Source organism: Vicugna pacos, chromosome 2 (assembly GCF_048564905.1).
Source record: "Vicugna pacos chromosome 2, VicPac4, whole genome shotgun sequence".
Taxonomy (NCBI): domain Eukaryota; kingdom Metazoa; phylum Chordata; class Mammalia; order Artiodactyla; family Camelidae; genus Vicugna; species Vicugna pacos.
Genome location: NC_132988.1, coordinates 12,973,832 through 12,983,482, shown reverse-complemented (window position 1 = coordinate 12,983,482; position 9,651 = coordinate 12,973,832).

Here is a 9,651-nt window from a genome sequence, read left to right as displayed (position 1 = left end):
GACGCTGGTCTGGCGCTGCAGCCTGAACTCACAGCTGCTGTACATAGTGCCTCTCTTTTTCAGTAGGCGCACTCGTGAAAAGAGATGCAATGAATTTGGTGCAGTGACCTTCACCCAGAGAATTCTGTAGGGAGCCCTTGTTAAATTAACCAATAAGCCACCTCTCCACCATCCACCCTGTCAATCAGGGTCTGCATCTGTCCAGCCCTGGGCCCTGACCTGGACCAGCCCAGAGCTCCTGGCAAGGCAGGAGGAATCAGCCAGACATCAGACACCTCTGGTCACATTGCAGTAACACTTTCAGCAGCCCCCCAAAAACCAATGTTCTTTTTGATTACTTTGGGTCAGATTGCTCAGAAGTGATTGCAGGCAGAAGAGGTTAACTTTTGCACCTCATCTAAGAATTACAGACAGCACAATATACCTTCCTGGGGTTGCTTCTCCATTTTGTTGAAATAACCCATTATCCTCCAAAACCACGCACCAGAGTCGGGGTCCAAAGGGAGAAGCAACGGTGTGTGGTGGGTAAGCGTGGAGGCTCTGGGTTCAAATTCTGACTTAACTAACTGTTACGGGCTTGGCCAATTTGCATAATCTTTCAGTGCCTCTGTTTTTTCACCTGCAGAGGAGAGACAATGATCATGATAATACTGACTGTCTGGGAGGAAGACATCTCTCTCTAGATTCTTCCGGCGGGTCTAAGAATTAAGTTAACATGAGACAGATTAACTGAAGAAAATCACACAAAATTTGAATAACACGTATCGATGGGAGAGGACCAGGAAAACTGAGTGACCCACTAAATGGCCAAAGCCCTCAACTGAAACAGTGCCCTCAGCAAAAGACGAAAGAAAAGTTGGAGACTTCAAAGGAGAGGAAGACAATTCACACGGAGATGAAAAGCAAATGTCTGAGAAATAAATGTTGTCTGGGCCCCCGGAGAGACAGTGGGACACAGAGTGGACTCTGGCCCCTAGGCTCTGCCCAAGCTTCCCCACCACGCCAGCCTGTATACTCTGCAGACATCTCTGGAGATAACTATATTCTGGGAACGGGGCCTCTGTGTTCATTCTTTTGGACAATTAGGGAGAAGGTCAAAGTTTTTCCCTGAGTCTTTTGGACATTGGTTATTTTTAGCTTGAAATAATCCACATGCCAGAGACATTTTGGGGTGGCAAGTTTTGTTCCCCTCCACTACTTGATGGATTTTTTGTAAAAATTACATGAATTAATTCATGTGAGGTGCCTGCTGTGCGCTAATCCCTCAAAAAATGTATGCTACCATTATCAACAGGGATCTGGAACAGCTTTGCTGAGATTGTCTCCCAAAAATGTAGGTGATGTTTCTTTTTTCTGTACATACATTTAAGGCCAAGTAGCTAACTTTACTGATTCTTCCCAGTAGGGAGTAATGGGAAGAGGCCTGCCACCAAAGCAGGGAGAGAGGAAAACAGACAAGTGGATTTCAGTACTTGTATGAATTATGCTTCTGTTTACACACGGAGTCTTGAGGCTAAGATCCTGTTAAAAAAACAAAATTCAGCTGAGTAAATTTTAAAGATCTTATTGACTTTTGGCTTTATTCAACAATTCATAAATTGGGCAGTACCCCAGCTAGCAAGTAGAAAGGAGCTCCAAAGAGCTATACAAAATGAAAGACTTTCATAGGCAGATGGAGGCAGGATGAGAAAGTTATTCTAGCAAAGAGTGGATTGTTCCAGGCAAGGTCCCCTTCCTTTGGGGAACGTCAGGGGTCTAATCAGGTGAATTACCTCACTAGGGCTGATCAGGAAATTCCAGACTGACTGGTTAAGTTGACTTTGCCGAGAGAGGCTGAAATCGCAATGACGTTCAGTATTAAGTCTCAGTTTGGTGATGTGGGCTTAGCACAAGTGACTCCACTTGGGCCCGTTGTCTCTTTTCACAGCCCTCTCCTTTAACTACAGCTGTGTGTATAGATGACACTTGCCAAGCTCAGATCCTGTGCTTTCAATGCAGGACTGAAATGCAAACATACTTGTAACGTGGAAACACACTTTTATTTCCTAAGGGCCCTGTAATCAAGGCAAAAGCTATTACTTGATCACATAATTAACCTTAGGAATAGAAGTGTAAACAGCACAATTCATGAATTTGTTAATTGGCCTTCCCTGCTACTGATATTAGCCCAGGTTGATCTGTTGTTCTCTGTTGATTATCTGAAATAGGAAGTTTGCTAATTTGGATTTCTCCAGGGTAAGCAAGGGAAAAGAGTGAAGTAAGGGCTTTTGAACAATTTGGGTATATTTCATAGGTAAGTGACTATTTTTTTTTCTCTTAGAGATGGACACACTTAGAAGGAAGCCATTCTCCATCTTAGCAGCTCTGGACCGCTCTCCAGATTTCCGTTCTGTGCACTGATTAGCCAGATTGCTGGTTACTGATGTGGGAGGCCACCCCCCACCCCCACCCCGGGCAGCAGAGACATAAAACAACCAGTAATGCTCATCGGCAGTCATGCTTTCAGGACTCTGAATCTCAGCCTAATTTAGTTCTAATTTATTTTCCCCATTGCAATGACTCCTTAGCTGAGTGGAAATAAACAGAAACACTAGGGTGTGTGTACGCTCAGGCCCTGCGAATGGAAGACGCGTGCGTGTGTGGTCACAGGTGGGGAGGCACAGTACCACGATTCCTCTGAGTTTTAAAGAATTATACTCACCAAAGCAGAAGTCTTGGATTCTGAGAGAAAGGAAATGTCATGGCATTCCTCTCCTTGGTGTTTCTTTTCCAACAAGACACACCTGTGGGCCGATTTCCAGAAGCAGCCAATCAATACTGAAGAGATCCTTTCATTGGAGCCCTGGTTATGAAGCAGAGTTGCTTAATTAAGTTGGACCCTGGGCCTCTGATGGCTGCTTTAATTAAAAAGAAAAAAAAAAGAAAAAAAAAAAAACAAACCCAAAATTTCACTGAGGGTAGTGATATCAGGCCCAATCTGTTCATACATACTTATCATTCAAGGATCCATCTTGTGAAGTCACTGATGACCTCAGAAAATTAACAAGCTGCCCACTTCAACAAACAGCTTATTTCCGTTGTCAAGTGATGGTTAAATAGCTCTCGAAAAAGAAAAGCTTGCTAATGGCCCCTGAAGTTGCTTTGAAACCTTTAGGTCTCTTGCTAGTTAAGAGCCAACCAGGAGGCCACAGTGAAACATACACAGATGAACAGCCTGGGGCCACGGGGCTTGAGCACCACAAACCGCCAAGTGCAGACAGGGCATGTCTGTGGTTTGGGGGCCTCTGGCAATCTGGGATATGTTCAAAAGGATCAGGTGGCCGCAGTCTGTCTGTCACCGGGATCTTAGGACTCAGCCTGGGGCGCTGAGCTGACGGCAGTGAGCCCCACCCCCAGGCTCTGGCCCCGCCCTGCAAGCCTGTGGGCCTCTGAGGCTTACCGATTCCAGCGCCTTTCCTGAGCACGGTCAGGGCCGATGAAGAACTCAAGGCACTGCTGCTGTCTGTTAGGCAGGTTTGGAAGGTCAGGAGTAACTCACAGTGACAGCGCCCCAGTCACGTCTCTTCTGGGGACCAACATGCACCCAGACTCATTCGCGCTGCACACTTCCCCTTGGGGGTAACCGTGCGCACACCCTCAACGCTGAGTTTCAGCAGGACCTCACACAGACACAAGGGAAGTCTTCCAGCGCATGGCTTCTGCTCTTCTACTGGCCCCTCTCTGGCCTGGTTCAAATTTTGATCTCAAATTTCAAGGGAAAAACAACATTTCCAAAAGAGATGACTCTGGACTTCCCTTTACAAAAAGGTTAGTCATTTTCACTTGTCTGCGGAGACGTATTTCCAAGCAGAGAAAATGCTTAAGATACCTGGTGGGAGAGTTTGGAAGTGCAACCCAATGCTAGTTCAAAGGAGGTCGTGGAAAAGCAGGTCAGGGAGGGGATGGCGGCCGTACCCCTGGGGCTCCAGAAGCAGCCAGTCCTCTTGATGTAGGACACATGGGCTACAACTCGGGTTCCCTATCCATCCGTGCTCAGATCAGAACCTGATCAAAAGTGCGGATTCTTCTCTTCCAGATCTTAATGGAATGTAATTTTCACCTTGAGACTGAGCGATAAAATAAAGCACTTTTTATTTTATCTTTTATTTTAACTCATAAACCAGAGACCACACTGAGCACATCACAGGCATGGTCTACTCAGACCTCCAACGGCTTACTGAGGGGGCTTATTTTGGGGCCCCCTTTACGGATGAAAAATGGGGACAGAGCACCTGGGTCATTTGCCCCTATACAGCTCTCACCCTGTGGAACTCCTCCAGGGGGAGCCTCCAGAGACCCCTTTCGTGCCATTAGACCAGGTGTCATAGTGACTAGCTTGATCAGTGCCTTGTTAATGGATGCTGACTGGCTGGGTAAGAACGCCATTATTTCTGAACTCTGCTCTACTAATTTTTTTTTTTTGGCCTTACTTTATTTTTTTTTATTATTTTTTATTTTTTTTGGCCTTGCTTTAAAATGTATACTTTTAGAAAAGTCATGCAAAAAAAGGAAAGCATATCAAAATGCTGTACCCCTTTTCCATCCCCTCCAAGCACAAAGGCAAACATTTGTAACTTTTTCAGCTAATTCTTGAGGGATACCTTCTATCTTTTCAGAATATGCTGATCCTCTTATTTCTTAGTTTTTTTTTTTTCATTTTCAACATTATTAATTTCTGATTATGGTAGATGAAGATTAAACTCTTACCCCCATCCCACTTCCCTCCCCTCCCCCGCAGACATTTTAGCACAATCGTTGATCAGTATTTATATTTTTATAACTGCATGAATGTGCTTTACTTCAGGGCTACACAGTGCATTAACGATGCTTAAGTTTTTTTTTTTTCACATTCTATTTTGAGTTAATACTTCCCTCGCTTTCATGTGTTGTACAGCTTTTGATATATTGAAACCTTCAGATTTTTTTCTGAATTTATTATCAGTTGTCCTGATACTGAGATTTCTTTTCTCTAAATGCTCTATCACGATAGTGAGATAATTTATCTAATTTATCATTTCCTTTGTATTCTAAGGCCCTCCCTGCTCACATGTCATGTCATCTCGTTGACTGGTAGGTTTTGAGTCCAAATTCCTATGATCCTTGAACTCCCTTGACCCGCTCCTGTGTTGAAATTTCCTATTTGCTGTATGCCAGGTTGTCCTCTTTTGTGATTTAATTCATTGTTCTGTAGGACCATATTGTCCACATCTTTTTAAGAAAGAGTTTGTAAGAGGTAGTCTGTCCCTCAATTCTGCTAATTTTTCTTGTATGAATTTTTAAATAATTTATTCTGTGTTGTTTTGTTTATTGAAACTGTCATTTAGATGTCACGTCTCAGACTGATCCTCTAAATCGTTTATGTTTCCTCTGCTAATTTCTGCCTCTTCTTTTTAACTTCTGTTTGATTTGCTCAATTTTTATTTTCTACCCACAGTTTTTCTTTTAAAATTTCTACCACATTTTAGCTTCCAAGAGGCCTTTTAAAAGTTGCATCCTGTTCCTGTATTATAAGATACAGTATTTTATCTTTCTGAGGGTATTAATGATAGTTCTTTTTCAAAGTTTATTTCATGGCATTCTGGGAAAGGGTGGGAGAGAACTGCAGACTGTAACTTAATACCCATTGTCATTTCTGAGCCACACCCTCTGCTGCCTCTGCCTAAGGCTGGGAACTCAGTTTGGGCTACATGCTCTTTATAGTTCTTGTAAACGGTGTGTATGGTGGTGGTGGTGGTGGTGGTGGGGAGTTATACAGGTGGTCTCCTGGCTGCAAGAAGATGCTACTTGGCTCTCCTCTTCTGTTGCCCTTTTGGGATTATGCCTGTTTAATTTCTCTACTATGATTTAAATGGGTCTTTGGAGAGAAAAAGATAATTTTCATTTTGAACAGGATTACTTCCTAACAGGGGAGACTGCTCTCTTAGGTTCCTGGCACAGTTTGGAAGGTAGTTTGGGCATTGTGTTCTGGAAGTCCCAGATCAAGCTGGAAATGGTGGCCTTAAACCCGGTCACCACTGTCTGTATTGTTAGCGGCAGTAATAATACTACAGGGACCACCACTCACTGAGTACACGTTTAGCCAAGCCTGTGCCAGGTGCTTTATGTGTTACCACCTGTAACATTCACAACTTTCTCCTTTATACATGAAGAGGTTCAGAAAGATTAAAAAAAAAATCTTCCAGAGTCACACAAGTGGCTGAGATGGAATTTGAATACAACTCTTGATAACAATGGGAGCTAACGTGTACTGAGGATTTACCATATATCAGTCATGAGAGGACAAAAACGTGCTCCTCGATTGCCCAGTTGTTTGGGGGACACAGTGCATCAATGGTGATTTATTTAAAAAAATTCTTGTACAACTAATGTGTCCATCTTTTGTAGAACTGGGATTTTTTTTTTCCCTAAATGATCTGGAAACAACCTTTCTTGAATAATATGCTATTTTCCCCACTTTGCCTATATTCTCATTGCTGTGCGAATCTCTTACAGGAAGTCTTTTTAGGCAACTCACTCTCTTTCGACTCTGCAATTAGAAAAACTGATTCCAATATTCCAATAAAAGGGGATTTATTATAGCCAAATCACACAAGAAATGACTCCATACTGTTCTTCAGGCCTCCCTTGTTGAAATCCAGGCCCTTGCCTGCTTCTGTGGCTTTATGTCGGCCCCCAGGTCCGCAAGCTGGGACCGAGGCGGCCTCATTTTCCCCTATGACCTATATGACCTGCTACACGTTCCCGTATTTGCAAGGCAGTTGTGAATCACACATAATAAAGTAGATAAGGGTTTGGGCTCTTGAGTCACAAGTCCAGGTTTGAATCCCAGTTTCTCCAAGTCTTTTTTTTTTTTTCCCCTTTGTGGCCTTGAGCAAGTCACTTGACATCTCTGTACCTGTTCCTTCATCTGTAAAACAGGACTAATAATAATACATCCTGGGACAGTTGAGAAAATTAAATGAATACATGATTTTAAAATACTCGTAACCATGCTAACCACGAGAGCAGCCAGCTGCGTTATTATTGGTAATATCTACAAGGCTTTAGCGGATACTTACCAGGCATGCGCACCAGGTGCTATGCTAACTGCCTGACGTACAGCGTTTCCTGTAATCCCCACAACGCGTCACTTACAGATGAAGGGATTAGAGTTGGGAGAGGCAGAGGCGGATTTTCCTTGACGCTGATGAGGCTGAGCTTCGGGGGCCCCTCCTTTAACAGGTCCCTGTGGGAGCTGGGGGTGCTGGGAGGGGCAGGCGGGCTGGGGTCAGAAGCGCTTTTATTAAGCATGTCTGGTAATTGCCTGAAGATATCTCAGAAAAAAAGGGATCTGCATTACCAAGGCTTCAGTAAATTGCTATCTTTATCATTCTAAATATTCACTTTGGGATCTAATTTTGCAAGTTTTTTTCTTTTCTGTAAGAGGATCCTTAAGTTTACAAACTTCAGGTCCCCCATGCCCGATCTGACCCTTCCCAGAGGTGCATGCAGTTTCACTTGTAATCTCTACACCTTGCTGTGTCCTTGCTAGATTGATTTGAGCTACTCAAAGTCACTCATAGGAATCGAGAGAAGCCTCAAATTGAAAGGCTCATGGTAGCAGGGGACTAGCCTGTCTTGCTGACTGTATGTAATAAGGCACAAGGGTTTGCTGAAGTCTAAACAGGCTTCACCAGTATAACTTTAAAAAGTCTTGCAAGTAGCCTTCCTCTTATGGTGCGTAGTGGTATGATGTCTCTTTTATAATCTATGAATCTCCTAGAAAAATAGCAAATTGGCAATATATTTCTGTGGCCTATTATATATGAACCTTTGACTTGCAAGAGTGATTTCAACATCATTTTTCTTTTGCAGAGCATGAGTGCTGGAGCAAAACAAAACCCAAAGATAAATAGCCATCATAGGTTTTGCCATGATAGATTTTCCAAAGCAAAGAATGAAACATCAAAATGTCCACTCAGTGCTTCCTTGTCCTTAAGAATCCTGGGGAGAATCAGATCACCTGAAATAGAAACTCTGCTATTTTTATACCCAATTGCAAACTGGGAAGTCGCCAGGCTTTCGTCTCAGCTATGAGTCTTCCTAGGAACTGGATCTAGAATTTATTTATACTTTACACTTTGGAGAAGGGTGCATTCTGAGTCCTTGCAGCTTTTGGGGCTTCTCCTTTTTTTGATGAACTTTTGAAATTACCTTTTGATATTTCTGGTCTCTTCCACCCAGAAAAAGAAGGTAGCAGAGGAAAGAAGTTGGCAAGAACCTCCCTCATTTGGACATAACTAGTATTAACCGGGTGGACAATGTGTTGCTGGTGAACAATGCCATGCTATGTTTGTCTGCAGTTTAAATCAACGGCTGGCACTCTCCAGAACGGGGGTGGGGGGTGGGGGGAGGTGTTGGGTGCAGCCAAAGTGGATCTAACTTAAAATTCATCTCCTGGGCAGTAGACAATGCCAAAATAAAAAACTGTGCACCAGCTTTTCAAATTACCACATAGTAGCTTAATGCAGGACTCCAGGAACATTGTGTAAACCCCCCCCACCCCCGCTTTCACACAGAGGCCATATCATGGAAAAGAATTAGCAATCTCCCCTTGGCCACCAACACCTTCCCTTTATATGGTCCATTTCTTTATTTTCATGGATGAAGAAGGGAAAGGCTTAATGGAAATATTATGCCTCACTGAGAACAAGCAGCTTATTCCCAGGTGCCCATATATTCCTGTGTATGTGTTATGTACACACACACACATAATCTATCTCCAAAATGCAGTGAGGCACGGAACCTTAAAACAACCTGCGTCAGAAGCATTTATTCAAATTCATTCATCAGCAACACTAAGCCACTCACACGAGGTAGAATTACAAATGGCTTTACAAAACAGGAGTTTCGCCTAGAACTGCTGTAAGAGACAAGAAGGTCGAATCTTTCATTGCTGATGAATCTGACAGAGGACAGTTTACCATCCTGACTAATTTTAAGGGGGTGGTGGATGACTGACAGAAGGAAAGTGAGTAGGGCCACGCCTGAGGGAAGGAGTCAGAAACAACGTTACGTGAATCCACTCCTGCTATGCACAGTGGCTTGTTTCTAGTTTCTATTAATGTGGGATGTCAGGGGTCGCAGGAGCCAGGACAGAGCTGGGCAGCCTCTGTCAGGCATCTCTCTCCACCTCAGAGTCTTTGTTGCACAAAGCGCAATGAGCGCATCAGGGAAAACAGTGTGGAAGACAAGGCACAGCCTGGGTCTGGGGAAGCTGCCCTCCATCCCGGCTCACTTCAGGGAAGAGAAAGGCACAGAGGTCTTGACTGTCGTTACTTGATCGCAGCCTTCAACCAGTTCAGAATCGAAAGGAGACCCTGTAACAGACTGGCTCACAAGGCAGAGAAAATGGCTTAAAACGTTCACATTAATACAATTAACTAAATGTCAATTACTTTTTGAAATTAAACAAATAGGTTGAAACACTTACTTAAACACTGGGCTGTACTAGCTGTTGCAAATGAATTAAACAGCTCTGGTGTCTTATACAGCAGTGAGGGAGTTTCCAGTTGTCAAAATTATAAACAATTCCAATTTAAAAAGGAGATAGTAAACCCTCTTTGCTCAGTT